The following is a 17,656-nucleotide window of genomic DNA, read 5'->3' as shown; positions in this document are numbered from 1 at the left end:
GGAGGAGGGAGAGGAGGTGGGAGATAGTGGAGTTGAAGGATCATCGCAATAGGAGATGGAGGGCAAGCTGCAATTTCACTCATGCCTGACATCGATGGAACGCATGTTCACATCTTTGAAAGTTTGAAATTTGAAGGTTCATATGTAGGGGACTTACTGTAAACAAAACTTGAGAGAATTCATTGCTAGCAGACCTACCTTACAAGATATACTCAAGGAAGTTCTTGAGACTGAAAGCAAGTGACCTCAGGCAATAATTCGAAACTATATGAGAAAACAAAGAGTGTTAAAGACAATTAGGTAATTTATAAGATAGTATATGTGTATATTTCTCCTTTTTCTCTTAACTGATTTAAAAAGCAATTATATAAAACAATATGTCTATAATTGTATTGTTGGTTATATAACATATAGAAATGCAGTGTATTTGACAATAACAGCACAAAGGAGGTGGGTGGAAACAAATTTGTATTAGAATAAAGAAATGACAACAGATTGTAATTTGGATCCACAGGAACAAATGAAGAGAGCCAGAATTGGTAAATAACAAACTCTATAATTATATATCCTCTCCCTTCTTCTCTCAGCTTCTTTAAAAGACATACAAATATTAAAAAAGTAAGAATTACAAGAATTTATTATTGGATTTATAACATATAGACATATACAAATACACTGTATACTATTTATTTTATAAATTAGTAATAATTAATAATAAATAACTATAATAACAATAGCACAAGGAAAAGGGAGTAAATATACAGGAGTATATAAATAAATGTGTAGGAGTAATATTTTTACAGCTCACTGGAATTAAACTAAAATAAATTTGAATCAGACTCTGATAAGCACTAAGAAAATAACTCAAAAAATAGTGAAAATATAGTGAAAAAATTATTAAAGAAATTAAAATGTTATATCAGAAGGTATTCACTTAGTGTAAAATTAAGCAGTAAAGGAAGGAGAAAGGAACAAAAAAGATGTAAAACATATAGAAAACAAAAAATTAGGAGACATAAATCCAGCTATAACAATACAACACTATACGTGAGTATATTACACAATCTGGTCAAAAGGCAGAGAGGGTCATACTGGACTAAAAAAACAAGATCCAACCCTATGATATCTAAAAGATAAATATTTCAGATTCAAAGATACTAATAGATCGAAAGTAAAAGTATAGATGAAGGTCTCTTATGTAAAAAAACAAAACAAAAGTAAGCTGGAGTGGCTCTACTAATAACAGACAAAATAGACTTTAAAACAAAACTTGCAACAAGAGATAAAGAAGAACATTTTATAGTGATAAAAGGGCCAGTCCATCAGAAGACATAACAATTATAAACATATAATTGTTATGTCTGAAAAGACAACACCAACATGCATTAAGCTAAAACTGACAGACTTGAAGCGATAAATAGACAATTCAGCAGTAATACTCAGAGACTTCAATATCCCACTCTAAATAATGGGTAGTACAACTAGAAAGAAGATCAGTAAGGAAATGGAAGAGCTGAATAACACTATAAGCCAAACAGACCTAACAGATATCTAGGGAACTCTCCACTCAAACAGCAGAATACATATTCTTCTCAAATTCACATAGAGCATCCTCTGATATAAACCATATGTTAGGCCATAAAACAAACCTCAATAATTGTAAAAAGATTGAAATTATAAAAAGCATGTTCTCTGACTACAATGGAATTCAATTACAAATCAATAACAGAAAGAAATTTGAGAATTTTACAAATATGTGGAAAATAGGAGCATACTTCTAAAAAAGCAATAGGCCAAAGAAGAAATCACAAGGCAAAGTAGAAAATACTTTGAAGTAAATAAAAATGAAGACACACCATATCAAAATTGATGGCATGCAGCTAAGGCAGTGCTTCAAGGAAAATTTATAGCTTCAAATGTGTCTATTATAAGATAAGAATGATTACGAATCTATAACACCACTTATCACCTTAAGACACTGGAAAGGAGTGCAAACCAAATCTAAAGCAAGCAAAGGAAGAAAATAATAGAGATTAGAGTGAAATTTAATGAAATAAGAGTAGAAAAACAAAGATAATATAAATGAAACAAAAAGTCAATTCTTTGAAATGACAAACAAAATTGAACAAACTTTTAGCTAGACTGACCAAAAGAAAAGAGAAAGGAGACTCAAAATACTAAAATCGGGAATGAAAGAGAAAACATCACTACTGATTTTAGAGATATAAAAAGGATTATAGGACTTCCCTGGTGGCGCAGTGGTTAAGAAACTGCCTGCCAATTCAGGGGACACGGGTTCAAGCCCGGGTCCAGGAAGATCCCACATGCTGCAGAGCAACTAAGCCCATGCACCACAACTACTGAGCCCGCGAGCCACAACTACTGAGCCTGTGAGCCACAACCACTAAAGCCTGCGCACCTAGAGCCCATGCTCCGCAACAAGAGAAGCCTCTGCAAGGAGAATCCTGTGCACTGCAATGAAGAGCAGCCCCCACTCACTGCAACTAGAGAAAGCCTGTGTGCAGCAAGAAAGACCCAACACAGCCAAAAATAAATAAATAAATTTTAAAAAAGGATTATAAATGAATATTATGAACAACTTATACCAGCAAATTGGATAATTTAGATGAAATGGACAAATTCCTAGAAAGACAAAAACTACTAAAACTGATTCAAGAGGAAATAGAAAATATGAATAGACCTATAACAGGAAATTAAATTAGTAATTTTAAAACTTTCAACAAGAAGAGACCAGACCCAGAATTCACTGGTGAATTCTACTAAACATTTGAAGAAGAATTAATACCAATTCTTCACAAACTCTTACAAAAAATGGAAGAGGGAAAACTTCTTGTCTTCTTCTATGAGACAAAACCAGACAAAGGCATCACAAGAAAATAAAATTATGAAACAATATCTTTTATGAATATATATGCATAAAAACATCAAAATATTAGCAAACTAAATCTAGCAAGATGAAAAGAATTTTCACCACAACCAAGTGGAATATTCTCCAGAAATACAAGGCTCAACATACAAAAATTGATCAATATAATACACCATGGTAATATAATAAAGGACAAAAACCACACAATCATTTCAATAGATGAAAAAAAAATTTGACAAAATCCAACACCCTTTCATGATTAAAAAAAAAGAAAGAAAAAAAAACTCAGTAAACTAGGAATAGAAGGGAACTGCATCAACCTGATGCAAGGGATCTATGAAAAATCTATTGCTAACATCATACTTAATGGCAAAAGCCTGAAAACTTCCCCCTACAATCAGGAACAAGACAAGGATGTCCACTCTCACCACTTCTATTCAACAAGGTACTGAAGGTTTTATCCAGGGCAATTAGCCAAGAAGAAGAAATAAAAGACATTAAAATTGAAAAGGAATTTCTATTTGCAGAGGACATGATCTTGAATATTGAAAATCCTAAAAAATTGCTAGAACCAATAAACAGGTTCAACAAGTTCAGAGTATAATATCTATATACAAAAATCAACTGTATATTTACACATTAGCAATGAATGATATGAAGATGAAATTAAGAAAACAATTCCATTTACTATAGCATCAAAAAGAATAAAATATTTAGGAGTAAATTTTTAAAAAGAAGTTCAAAACTTATATTCTGAATACTCAAACATTGTTGAAAGAAATTAAAGATGACCTAAATAGATAGAAAGGTATTTGTGCTTGTGAATTGAAGGAAAATATTAAGATAGCAACATTCTCCAAACTAATCTACAGATTAATACAGTCTTTATCAAAATCTCAGCTGGCTTCTTTGCAGAAACTGATAAACTGATGAAAAAATTCATATGAAAATTCAAGAATCCTGAATAGCCAAACAATCTTGAAAAAAAAGCAAAGTTGGGGGCTTCCCTGGTGGTGCAGTGGTTGAGAGTCCACCTGCCGATGCAGGGGACACGGGTTCGTGCCCCGGTCCGGGAGGATCCCACATGCCGCAGAGCGGCTGGGCCTATGGGCCATGGCCACTGAGCCTGCGCGTCCGGAGCCTGTGCTCCGCAACGGGAGAGGCCACAACAGTGAGAGGCCTGCGTACCGCAAAAAAAAACAAAGTTGGAGAACTCACTTCCTGATTTTAAAACTTACCACAAATCAATGGTAATCAAGACAGTGTGGTACTGGCCCAAGAATAGACATACAGTTCAATGGAATTGAACTGACAGTCCAGAAATAAACCCACACATCTATGGTCAACTGACTTTCAACAAGGGTGCCAAGACCATCCAATGGGGAAAGAATAGTCTTTTCAACAAATGGTTCTGGGACAACTGAGTATCCACATGTGAAGGATGAAGTTGAATCCTTATCTCACACCATATACAAAAATTAACTCAAAATGGATCAAAGACCTAAATGTAAGACCTAAAACTAAAAAACTCATAGAAGAAAATTTAGGGTAAACCTTCATGACCATGAATTTGGCAAAGTATTCTTAGAAATGACACTAAAAGCATGACCAACAAAAGGAAAAATAGATACATTAATCAAAATTAAAATCCTTTTTGCTTCAAAGAACTGTTTTGTGTTGGTTTCAGCCTATCAGTAGTGATGCCATTGGCTAAAAATGCCTTAGGCATTCTCCTGGCCTCATACTACTTGTGGCAAGCCTCCATAGACATTTCCCAGACTGGAGCCAGTGTTGAGGTTGGACTGGCCCTTGTGGTTCTATTATGATTGCAAGATGCACCTCAGCAACAACTATCAGAGAACTTTGAAAAATCAAGGTTTATTATTCACAGGTCCTGGAAGGTACAGGGCATCCCCAAGGATCACACAGTGAGGTTGTGGGGAGAGAGAGAGAGAAAGTGTGGACCGGGGTTCTGCCCTTGGGGTTGAGGGTGGGGTGCCTGGGATTTTGTGGGTTCACTCTTTACTGGCAAATTTAAAGCATAAGAGTGGGAATTAGGGCGTGGGAAGGGAAAAGCAGAGTCAATCAAGTGTTCAGTTACTCCAGGGCTTTCTGAAAGGAGAACTTCATGGGTGGGGTCGCCTGGCTACTTATCTATTTGTTTAACTAGAAGTTATGTCATACAGCTGGCAACATGTTTATTTGAGATGGATGTCTTGAAATGGATGCCTCAGAAATCAAAAACTTAATGCCAGGCACTTACATTACAATACATAAAACCTTAATGTCAGGCATTTATACTACAATGACACTATATTAATTTCCTACGGCTGCCATAACGAAGTACCACAAACTGAGTGGCTTAAAACAATAGAAATTTATCTTGTCACAGTTCTGGAGGCTGGAAGTCCAAAATCAGGGTATTGACAAAACCATTCCCTCTGAAATCTGTAGGAGAGAATCCTTCCTTGCCACTTCCTAGCTTCTGGTGATAGTCGTCAATCCTTGGCATTCCCTGACTTACAGCTGCATAATTCCAACCTCCACCTCTGTCATAACATGGTGTTCTCTGACATCACAGTGACTGGTAATAGACACAGGGTTTCCATGTGTATCTTCACAACACCTTCTTATAAGGATACCAGTCATATTGAATTAAGGCCCACTGTATTCCAGTTTGACCCTAGCTTAATTAATTACATCTGCAATGACTCTATTTGCAAATAAGGTCACATTCTGAGACACTGGGGGGTTAGGACTTCAACAGATCTTTTTGGGAAACATAATTCAACTCATAACAGACACTATCAGAAGTGAAAAGACAACCCATAGAATGTGAGAAAGTACTTATAAATTATGTATCTGATAAGGGACTTGTATTTAGAATATATAAAGAACTCTTAACAACCCAGTAATAAAGACAATTTAACCCAATTTTTTTTTTTTTTTTTTTGGCCGCACCATGTGGCATGTTGGACGTTAGTTCCCCCACCAGGGGTCGAACCCATGCCCCCTGCAGCGGAAGTGTGGAGTATTAACCACTGGACTGCCAGGGAAGTGCGTAATTTAACCCCATTTTTAAACGGGCAAAGGAGGGAATTCCCTGGCAGTCCAGTTGTTGGCACTCTGTGCTTTTGCTGCCTAGGGCTCGGGTCAATCCCTGATCAGGGAACTAAGATCCCACAGGCCACATGGCATGGCCAAAAAAATAATAATAATAATAATAAAATAAAACGGGCAAAGGAGATGAACAGACATTTCTCTAAGGAAGGTATACAAATGGCCAACATGAAAACATGTTCAACATCATTAACCATTAGGAAAATGAAAATCAAAACCACAATGAGATACCACTTTACATCCACTTATAATAAAAAAGGTAATAACGAGTGTTGTGATGGATGTAAAGAAATTGGGACGCTCATATAGTGCTGGTGGCAATGTAAAACGGTACACTTGCTTTGGAAAATGGTCTGGCTGTTCCTCCAATGGTTAAACATAGAGTTACCATATAAGCCAGCCAATTCTACTCCTAGGTATATACCCAAGAGAAATGAAAACATATGTTCATACAAAAACTTGTACAAAGATGCTCATAGCAACATTATTTATAATAGCCAAAAAGTTGAAAAACTCAGATGTCAATCAATTGATAGATAAATAAACAAAATGTGGTGTATCCATACAAGGCAATATTATCCAGCCATAAAATGGAATGAAGTGCTGATACATAACACAATGTGAACGAACCTTGAAAACATTGTGCTAAGTGAAAGTAGCCAGTCACAAAAGACCACATATTATATGATTTCATTTATTTGAATGTCCAAAACAGGAAAATCTATATATAGAGAGATAGATTAGTGGTTGCCTAGGGCTGAGTGATTTGCGGGGAGGTGGAGAGTGACTGGTAATATACAGAGTTTCTTTTGTGGGTGATGAAAATATTCTAAAATCAATTATAGTGATAGTTGTTCAACTCTATGAATACACTAAAAAACCATTGAATTGTACAGTTTAAATAAGTGAATTGGGACTTCCCTGGTGGTGCAGTGGTTGGGGGTCCGCCTGCCGATGCAGGGGACGCGGGTTCGTGCCCCGGCCCAGGAGGATCCCACATGCTGCAGAGCGGCTGGGCCCGTGAGCCATGGCTGCTGAGCCTGCGCATCCAGAGCCTGTGCTCTGCAACAGGAGAGGCCACAACGGTGAGAGGCCCGCGTGCCACGCAAAAAAAAATAATAATAAGTGAATCATATGGTATGTGAATTGTACCTCAAAAAACCGTTTTGAAGAATGGAGGGCTTCCCTGGTGGCACAGTGGTTAAGAATCTGCCTGCCAATGCAGGGGACATGGGTTCAAGCCCTGGTCTGGGCAGATCCCACATGCTGTGGAGCAACAAAGTCCGTGCACCACAACAACTGAGCCTGTGCTCTAGAGCCCATGAGCCACAACTACTGAAGCCTGCGAGCCACAACTACTGAAGCCCATGTGCCACAGCTACTGGAGCCCGTGTGCTTAGAGCCCATGCTCTGCAACAAGAGAAGCCACTGCAATGAGAAGCCCACGCACCACAATGAAGAGTAGCCCTTGCTCACCGCAACTAGAGAAAGCCCGCGTGCAGCAACAAAGACCTAACACAGCCAAAAATAAAATAAATAAATATATTATTTTTTTTAATGGAGAGAAGATTCCAGAAAGTGACATCAGATCTTATACAAAGGATCAGGAATCAGATCAGAATCAGACCTCTTAATAGCAACATTTGAAGCTAGAAGTCCTCAAAGCAATGCCTTAAAGATGCTGAAGGAAAAGTACTTTCAACTGAGAATTATATACCCAGCCAAAGTATCAATACAATGTGAGAGTAGAATGTAGATGTTTTCAGATATGCAAAGTTTGAAAAACTTTATCTCCCATGCAGACTTCCTGGGAAGCTACTGAAGGATGTGCTCCACCCCCTAGAAGGGCATAAAACAAGAAAGAAAAAATTGAATCCAGGAAAACCAGAGATAATTAAAGAAAGAAGTTTCAGTATGTTGGCCAGGAGAAGTCCCAGGATGACAGCTCTGTGGCTGATCTAGAGCTATTAGTTCAGATGGAGGCAGGAGAACCAGAGACTCCAGTAGAGGTGTCTCAGAGGGAAAAAAGAAATAAGGAATTGGAACTGATAATGAAAATGTGTATCAAGAATCATTTTACAGGGCTTTTGCAGGGTGTGGGAAGGGTCAAAAAAAAAAAAAAAATGAAAAAATGAGTCAACGATTACCCTGAAGAGAGAAAGAAGTTTACAAAGAAAGGAAAGGTAGTTACAGCATACTACTTGGCTCAGCCGTGAGCACTAGTGATTGATTGTGAATGTAACCAAGAAATGTGGTGTCGTGATATTGAAAGGAGAGGGAAAAGGGTGTAAGTAAACCTCATTTATCATGAGAGGAAGGCCAAGAGACAGTATCTAAATTGGACCTCTCTGGAGATAGCAATAATAGCAACAAATGCTTTATTCAGGAGATAAAAACCAGAAGAAATAACAGAATGAGTTGAGGTGGTCACTTCTGGAGAGCAGGGTGGAGTGACATAGGAGAGTGCTGTCTTTGTTCTAACCCTTTAGCACAGTTTGACTCTGTGAACAATTTTCGCACATGGGTTTGGGAAGATAAAAATTAATTGAGGGCTTCCCTGGTGGTGCAGTGGTTGAGAGTCCGCCTGCCGATGCAGGGGACGCGGGTTCTTGCCCCAGTCCGGGAGGATCCCACATGCCATGGAGCGGCTGGGCCCGTGAGCCATGGCCGCTGAGCCTGCGCGTCCGGAGCCTGTGCTCCGCAACGGGATAGGCCACAACAGTGAGAGGCCCGAGTACCGCAAAAACAACAACAACAACAAAAAACCCTGAGCAAACAACCCCATCCGTCTTTTCAGCCATCTCATAAAGTGCATTCTCACCCTGTGAGGCAGGTATGATAAGGGTTCTTGTGAGGGCCAAAAGAGATGCTGCTTCATAAAACATGAAGTTGCATGTGGTTTATAAGGTTGTTATCAGGCAGGACAGAAGGAAATATCCCCATGTTACACACAGGAAAACAGAGACCCCCCCACACCCCAAAATGGAAGTAGTCCCCCAAATCGCACAGCTGGCAGAGCTGGAGTTCTGACTCCCTGTCTGGGTTTCACTCAGCTGGCATCAGGCCCAGGGACCTCTTAGCAATCATGCTTCCCCACCTCCCCTCTCTCCCAGCTGACCCCACCCTTGCCCTCAGACACTTTCCACAACTTCCCTGGCTCTGAGTCCCACCTGGAGGGTGATTAATGTGAGGGCCCTTGTCATCAGGACTGAGTTCTCATTCTGGTCACACTCTGAGCCCTGATCCTGGTCATAGACTGATCCCTGATGCTGGTTGCAGACTGAGCCCCTCATCCCTTGCCACTAAATCCCTTAACAATATTTACAACCAAACATAAGCTGGGCCTGGCCTAGAAGACATGGATGGCTGGGTTCCATCCCTCTCCAGTGCTGTCTCAGGGTCAGGGTTGGTGCAGCTGTGGCCTGGCTAAAGTCTGTGACATGGTTTCCCTCCATCCTGGACTAGACTCAAAGCCACAGCCTGTGCCCAGTCCATTTCTGTCCCCTCCCACTGCTGTTCCTTGTGCGGGTGGGGGATTGTGGGGCCCATGGTACACTTTGAGCAGAGATTGTCTATGATGAGTCATCCTTCCTCACAACAGAGGAGTCTAACATGGACAGTACTTTTTCTGACTTCTCTGCTGCAAGGGAGTAACCTCACCAACACATGTGTTCAAGTACAGCCTTGAACTGGCTGTTTCCCACCCTGAGCTCTTCACTCCCATCCCTCACCAGGGCAGCATTTCTCCAGCATGATTTCCAGGAGTTGCCAGAACACTGGCTTGTTGCAGCTGCTGCCCTGCGCTTAGTGACCGGCACGCCCTCCGAGCAGTCCTCTAGGGTCAGTTGGGAGGCAAGGCTGACTTTTAACCCTCTCATCTCTTGTCAGTCCCAGGAGAGGTGGAAGGTCAGGGAAGGGGCAGTGGCAGATGCTGGGTCTGGGAAAGTTGGAGGGGAGAAGACAAAGGGGTGGGGTGGGGGCAGGCATAGGATCATGGTCTTGATATACCACTGGGTCACAAATGTCAGGGCAGTCAGGAAGCTGAAAGACTTCCTCTCCTGCCCCTGTGTCAAACAGATGGAGAAATGAGGTCCCTGGAAGAGGAATGTTCCCAAGATCCCACGATGACTTGGGATCAGATTGGGGGCCCAGACGATTTTTTGCGCTGAAGATTAGCCTCGGGCAGAGGGGGCAGACTCCATGGCCCCTAAGGCCAGAAGAGGACTCTTGCAGAAGGCCTAGGGAGACAGAGGGAAGGGCTCCAGGGAAGGAAGATCTTCCTTATTATCTGAGTTGTCCAGCCCCTGGGACCTCTGGTTGGAGGGGACGTAGGGTCAGAGTTCCTTATCATCAGAAGCATAGCAAGCACAGGCTGGACCGTAGTATGAGGATGTGCCCACAGTGAGGGGAGCTTGCTTGCTCCTTTGGCCATGTTTCTTTTTGTGGGACTGGAACCGAGTTGTGTTCCCCACAATCCTGGGGTTCCTTTGCTTGACCTAAGGGTCTGCTCTCCTTTCTGAGCCCTCAAGGTCCAGAACAGCTCCCTTGAGCAGCCCTGGAGCTCTGCAGCTGCCTCTGGCTGGCCACAAGGCACTGGGGCTGTAAGAAGCAACTGGACCCAACATAGTAAGAATATGTATTTGAGGAGGAAAGTTGGGAGGGGGCCACCCTGGGGGGTGTTGCTTATGGGAGCAGACTAGGTCAGAGAAAATCATGGTAGCAGGTGGGAACCCTGTCCCTCCTCCAAGCCAAGGGTCTGTGCTGCAGCTTTAGGGTGGCAAGAGGTGCTTAGGCTCTTGCCTCAATGCTGCTACCCAGTGCCTCCCAGATCCTCCCTGCCTGTGCACCAAAGCCTGTTTTGGGGGGCCTCTGGTGGCTGTGTCACCCTGGGGCCATCCTTTCTCCACTTTGGTTGTTTATGTGTCTCTCTGCCACTAGGCTGACAGCTCTTTGAAAGCCAAGTATTGCGGGTGGGTTCTCCGGGAAGCAGACTATGACTCAAAGTTTAGCATGCTGGATGTTCTTTAAGGAGACGTCTTGAGATTGATGCCTGTAGAAGGGAGGGGGAAGAGGCAGAACTGGGCAGAGCTGCACTGCAGGCCCCACCCCAGCTTTGGTTGCCTCATTGGGAGCTTGGAGCAGAATGGCCTGTCACAGTCGCACACTGGGTTGAAATAGCTGGGCCTTTATACCCCAACTAGATTAGTCTTTGTGTATAGAACACCCAGAGAAGGACATGACCTCTGGTAAAGCAAGTATCTGCAGCTGAAGCAATCCCTCAAGGGGCTGACAGCCCACAATACTCCTGCCCCTGGGTACCAAGTCCTTCCCTGAAGGGGAAAATGGGCATCGCATCTCAGTGTCTACTGTCCTGTGTTTTAGCGGGCTTTTAAGGAATGCTAGTTGAAGGAATGCATAGATTGCTTTGAAAGAAGCCCCTAAAACATTTTGGCCTCGTTCTCCCTGTCTATTAAATGGGTATATCTTTTACACTTATGCTATAAAAGGCAAAGCTCATTATAAACACCATGTCCCATGGACGTATGCAACTCCCTTCAGTTCTCTTTCAGTTGATGCCCTGAGGTTGGGGCTAGGGCACTGACGGGTGGAGTGGGGAATGGAGGGTAGGTGGGGTGGGCTTGGCAGTTAGTGGTTGCTGTTTTAAGGAAAACCACAGCTGCCTGTGGTTTAGGGCGGTCAGTGAGGCCCAGGGGAAGGGAGGTTCACATGCAGGGTGGGCTGCGGGCACTGAGTCACCACCCAGAGGAAAACCACAGCTTCAAGAGCCCCAAGGCCCAAGGAAGAGTGGCAGATGAGCTGGGCAAGTGCCAGGTCTCAGGAGCGGGGATTTGGACAGCCTCCTCACTTCAAGGGCCAGCCCTGTTCAGGCTTGCAGGGAAGCACCTACCGTATGCCTGCCATGAGAAAGGCTGGCTCGGTGGCACATCTCTGTGCAACAGAACAGAGCAAGAGCTGGGTGATCCTAGAAAAGAACTATCCCTCTCTGGTCTCTAGCTCTCCACTCTCTGGGAAGATGGGGACAACTCTTGAATTTGAGAAAATTCATCTAAGATATCTGAAGACTCATAGTCCACAACTTTGCTTATATATAATTTTACCATCATCATTGTAGTCTAGAGTGGCTGCTATCTGTCACATTGCATTCATCTAATGATTCCTCAGTAACTATGAAATGCCTGTTTTTCTCTTTCTTCTTTGTAGGAAAATGAAATATTCTGAATTCTCATCTTCTACAATGAAAGCTAAAACAAACAAAGACGTTTCCAGACTTCTTGTTTCCATCTTCTTGAAAGATGTCTAATGCTTTGGACAAAACAATAAGAAAATTGAAAGATGGTGGAATAGTAATGATTCATATCACTATTGAATCATCCTTCCAGGTAATTCCATCATTCTTCTGTTTTTTTTTTATTATTTTAGTCTCTGTTTTTAAAAAGCATGGTTGAGAATAATTAATGAGTAATGATGAAATATAGTTCCTAGGAGGATGAAATAGCAAAATGTTTTAAGATCAGGATAAATTTTTTTTTTGCGGTACGCGGGCCTCTCACTGTTGTGGCCTCTCCTGTCGCGGAGCACAGGCTCCGGACACACAGGCTCAGCGGCCATGGCTCACGGGCCCAGCCACTCCACGGCATGTGGGATCTTCTTGGACCGGGGCACGAACCCACGTCCCCTACATCGGCAGGCGGACTCTCAACCACTGTGCCACCAGGGAAGCCCCAGGATAAATTTTGAATTTATCCAGGATTCAATGGATCAATATGGTAATTGATACATTTTGGATATATAAAGGATCCAATGGATTGTTATGGCAATTGTAAGATAGAACAAGCTTTATTCTATTAAAAAGATAATTGAAATTTCTCTTTGGATTTTGGAAGACCCCTGTGAAAGGATAGAAGTCATAAAATATCAATCCTTATGAAGAGTTAAAACTGCTCAAAAAAGAAACTTAAAAATTAAAATTAGGTTTAAAGGACTCTGATGGTATACTGAGAGTTAAAATAAAATTCCCCAAGGGGGATTTAGCTGAAGGTCCACTTTTCCCTACACCCAAATAGGGAGGAATAAGCAGAGACTGTGAATTTGACATAAAATGAGACCCCATGCAAATGACAAATGACATGCAAAAAGATGCAAATAAATGGGGACAGTAATGAGGGCCCCAGTGCTCCTGGTAGACATGGGATACTGGCTTCCTCTGGTTGGAAGGTAGTTCCAAGAGAGCTGCCCCATCCTCTTCCCAGGGGCCACATGGCCCCTCTGGCTGGGAGACTCAGGCCCAAAGGCTGTTCTTGCTTCCTTGTTCCCTCTTCCAGTCATCTGCAGAGGCCCCTGTGGCCCACTGGAACCCTAAGACTTGGCACTCCAGGCCCCCTGCCACTGCCTGCTCACTCTGCTCTCCCTGCTGCATGGACCCTGGGGATGGAGTGTGGCACTGGATTCAGGGCACTATGGAGTCAGGACAACAGGGCATGGTGGATGGTTCTGTGGCACTCCCTGATCTCCTTCACGGTCTGTTCCTTCTCTTACACAGCCCCCTCCCTGCCCCCACACCATATGTTCAGCTGTTCTCTTCCTCACAGCTTCTGCAAACTCATTGTTTCTACCTCTTAATCTCTTAGATTGCTGGGCATGACCTCAGAGTCCAGATAGCTTCATGGCCTCTTTGACATGCACCCTTTCAACTTAGCCTCAACCTCTCAAATCCCTAAGGGAGGAACTTCTAGTCATGGTAGGGTCATTGGTTTTAGATAGAATCTTCCATGGTAAACAACTATGAATGTGAGCAAAATATATGTGACAACAGTTTGCAGGGACTAGACAGCAGGCAAAGCAGGGCTATGATCTTTGGCAGATGGAGGGTACACAAGGTGAGCCCCATATTTACCCACTTTTCTTCCTGAGGCCATTTTCCAAACTGAGATGCAGGGAGCTAGACCAAGCAGGAGGTGACATCTCAAACAAATGTTTTGTTTTGTTTTGTTTTGTTTTGCGGTACGCGGGCCTCTCATTGTTGTGGCCTCTCCCGTTGCGGAGCACAGGCTCCGGACGCGCAGGCTCAGTGGCCATGGCTCACAGGCCCAGCCACTCCACAGCATGTGGGATCTTCCCAGACCAGGGCACAAACCCGTGTCCCCTGCATCAGCAGGCAGACTCTCAACCACTGCGCCACCAGGGAAGCCCTCAAACAAATGTTTTAAAATAAGTAAGAATAATATGTTAAAGAGAATAGAGCAAAAGATGGACCAAATGGGTGAAAGGCTTGAGTATTTAAACAGAAAATTTGAATCTATAAGAATGAAAAAAATTGGCATTCTAGACTGCAAAATACAATATCTGAAATTAAGAACTCACTGAATGGGTTTAACAGGAGACTGTATACAGCAGAAGACAAGATTAGTGACCAATCAATAGAACTTATCCAGACTGAAGCAAGAGTGAAAAAGAATTGAGGAATAAACAGAGCTGAGCATAAGAGATATGCGGGACATGCTCAAATACTTGAATAAATAATGACTGACAATTTTCCAAATATGATGAAAGGCATGAAGCCACAGATTCAAGAATATCAGTGAGCTCCAGAAGGATAAGTATAAAGAAAACTACACCTAGGCCTATCATAGGTAAAGTGCTGAAAATCAAAGACAAAGCAGAAAATCCTAAAAGCAACCATATTTTTAAAGAAAGAAGGAGGGGGAGAGAGAGAGGGAGTTAATTATCAGTTAACAGCACTGATGACTGATTATGGAAGCCAGAAGACAATGAAATGACATTATTAAAATGCTGAAAGAAAAAAACCCTACCAATCTAGAATTCTATGCCCAGAAAAATATCTTTCAAAATTGAAGGCAAGGAATTCCCTGGTGGCGCAGTGGTTGAGAGTCTGCCTGCCGATGCAGGGGACACGGGTTCATGCCCTGGTCCGGGGGGACCCCACATGCCACGGAGCGGCTGGGCCCATGAGCCATGGCCGCTGAGCCTGTGCGTCCGGAGCCTGTGCTCTACAATGGGAGAGGCCACAACAGTGAGATGCCCGTGTACCGCAAAAAAAAAAAAAAAAAAAAAGAAGGCAAAATAAACATGTTCAAGTGGACAAAAATTCAAAGAATCTGGTTTGTCACTAGTACACATCAGCACTACAGGAAATTCTTAAGGGAGTTCTTCTGGCTGAAGAAAAATGATCCCTGTGGGAACTGCAGGAAGGAATGAAAGGCATAGCAAAAGATACAAATGTATATAATTATAAATGAATATTGACTATTTAAAACAACAATAGAGAATTCCTTGGTGGTCCAGTGGTTAGGACTCCATGCGTCCACTGCCAAGGGCCCAGGTTCAATCTTGGTTGGGAACTAAGATCCCACAAACTGCACAGCCAATAAATAAATAAATAAAATTTAAAAATAAATAAAAACCAACTTAAAAAGAATAATATCTCATAAGATTTTTAACATAAAAGTAAATATATGTCAGCAATAGCACCAAAGATGGGGATTAACAGTTCTAAGGTATTTGCATTAAGTACTAACTATAAAAATACTAATTTAAAGTAAATTGACATAAATCAAGGATGCATATTGTAATATCTAGGATGATCACTAAAATCATAATAAAATAAGATGCAATTAAAAAGCTAATAGTAGAGCAAAATGAAATAATAAAAATTAAAAAACTTGATTAACCCAAAGGAAAATCAAAAGGGAGGAATAAAAGTACAAAGGGTAAATAGAAAATAAATAGCAAGGTAAACCCAACTATGCCAGTAATTACAATTAATGTGAATAGTATAAATATGTCAATTAAAAGACAAGGATTATTAGACTAGGTAAAAAACAAAATCTAACTCTGCTGTTTACAAAAGGCTCACTTTAAATAGAAGGAGACAGAAAAGTTAAAGGTTAGAAAGCAATGTCATATAAATACTAACCCCCAAAAAGCTGATATGGACACATGAACATTAGAAATTTCAAGTTAATAAGTATTATGAGAGAAAAAGAAGACTATGTCATAATAATCAAATTCCTAAGGTACTATCTATTTGGCCCAACTAGTACAGCCAGACCAGGTTATAAGCCACTAGCTGTGAACTGACTGCCCTTTCCCATCCCCAGGATGTACTGGTGTTAAGGAGAGCTGCCCTTTCAGCAGCTCTAAGGAGGAAGGTGTGGGCCCCTTGCCACTCCTTCTGGTTTGCTCCTAACTTCTCTGTGTTTAATGTCCAAAAGGGTACCCAGGTGTGACTGACCATGCTTCCTTCATCCTAGGCAAGTGCTCAGTTACTAGGATCTCAGTCTGAATCTGGGGTGTACAACACTCCAAGCTTGACTTTGAGCTGCAGTCCTGCCAGGATCCCCATCCCAGAGCCCGTGGCCTTATGGTGGGAGTTGACAGTCCCTGGAAAATCCTATCTTGTTTGGCCTTAGCCACCGTTCTCATGGACAGTGACCATGTGGGCTCATGACTGTGGCTCAGCCTCTTCCCTCACCCCAGTGTACAGGCAGGTCTTTGCTACTAACATGTTGGGCAGGCTGCATAGGGCAGGACATGCAGCTCCCCAACAGGGCCACAGTTCATGGCTAATATACCTAAACAATAATCTCTCAATTTCTGTGACCTCCCTTCTATGCCACAGAGAAAGCAGTGGGACAGGGTAGGCCACACTATGTCTGGGTCTGTCTGTGGCCGTATGCCTGGCTCCTGCCTCAATTACTAGCTCTAATCTTTAGCACTTTCCTCCTTCAGGCACCATTCCATCTCCCTCCAGCTCCAACTGCTCCTGCCCCACTGTTGGGATCCCTCCATTTGAAAGAGGAGGTAAGATGCCTTTCATGGTTCTCCATTTATGGCTCCCCTTCCTCCCAATTCTGCAAACTTTCAAGGCCCTGCCCATATGGTTTGACAGGCCTCAGCAACAGCTTTTGCCTGCCTGGCTAGTCCCTACCCCTGCTCACCTGGGCAGATCCTGACCCACTCCAGCTCATAACCTGGGCTAGTTTTGGTAGAGCCACCACTAGTAGTCACCTTGTCCACAATGTTCTCTCAAGAGACATTATCTGTCTTGTTGGAGTCTAATGTTCTCTGTGAGATTTTATTAGCTGTGGCAGGTGTATGGCACATGACAACTGGGATGAATGATATTAATTAGTTTTAACCTCATTCAGGGGGCTAAGGGGCTGAAGAGTATGGGCTCTGCAGACTGGCCTGGGCTTGAATTCCATCTCTGTGATTCTGACCTCTTTGAGCCTGAGTTTCCTCATCTGTGAAATTGATTAACATCTACCTCCTAGGAGAGTTGTGTGGAATAAGTAAGATGATGTTTATGAAGTGCTTAGTATAATGCCTGGCACATAGATAATGCTTAATACCACAGATGGTAGATTGTTATTTCTGAGGACCTCAGCTAGGTTATAAATATTCTAAGTAGAGAGACCATATTTCTATTTTGTTGTGGCTGGGTTTTTCTATCTTTTTATTTTTTGAATTCTGGAATATATCATATATACAAAAGAATATGCCTTATATAACATATATGTACAAGTTTAAATAATAATAGTATAATTAATACCAACATACTTAATTCCCAACTAGAAAATAAAACACATCCAATTCCTTGGAGCCTTC

The 17,656-nt window shown here is 42.1% G+C and overlaps 1 protein-coding gene across 1 annotated transcript in view; it reads left to right on the top strand.

The window, feature by feature from the left end:
• PPCDC (phosphopantothenoylcysteine decarboxylase) overlaps window positions 1-16,914 on the top strand; it is a 57,921-nt gene extending 41,007 nt beyond the window's left edge. The window contains exons 6-7 of the transcript XR_013827011.1: window positions 12,230-12,408; window positions 16,778-16,914. The gene's annotated coding sequence lies outside the window, so the exon portion shown is untranslated. The remainder of the gene's footprint in view (window positions 1-12,229; window positions 12,409-16,777) is intronic.
• The last annotated feature ends 742 nt before the right edge of the window (window positions 16,915-17,656 follow it).

The sequence above is a fragment of the Stenella coeruleoalba genome (assembly GCF_951394435.1).
Source record: "Stenella coeruleoalba genome assembly, chromosome: 2".
NCBI lineage: Eukaryota > Metazoa > Chordata > Mammalia > Artiodactyla > Delphinidae > Stenella > Stenella coeruleoalba.
The sequence above is the reverse complement of the archived record's forward strand: the minus strand, read 5'-3'. Positions and strand labels throughout refer to the sequence as shown.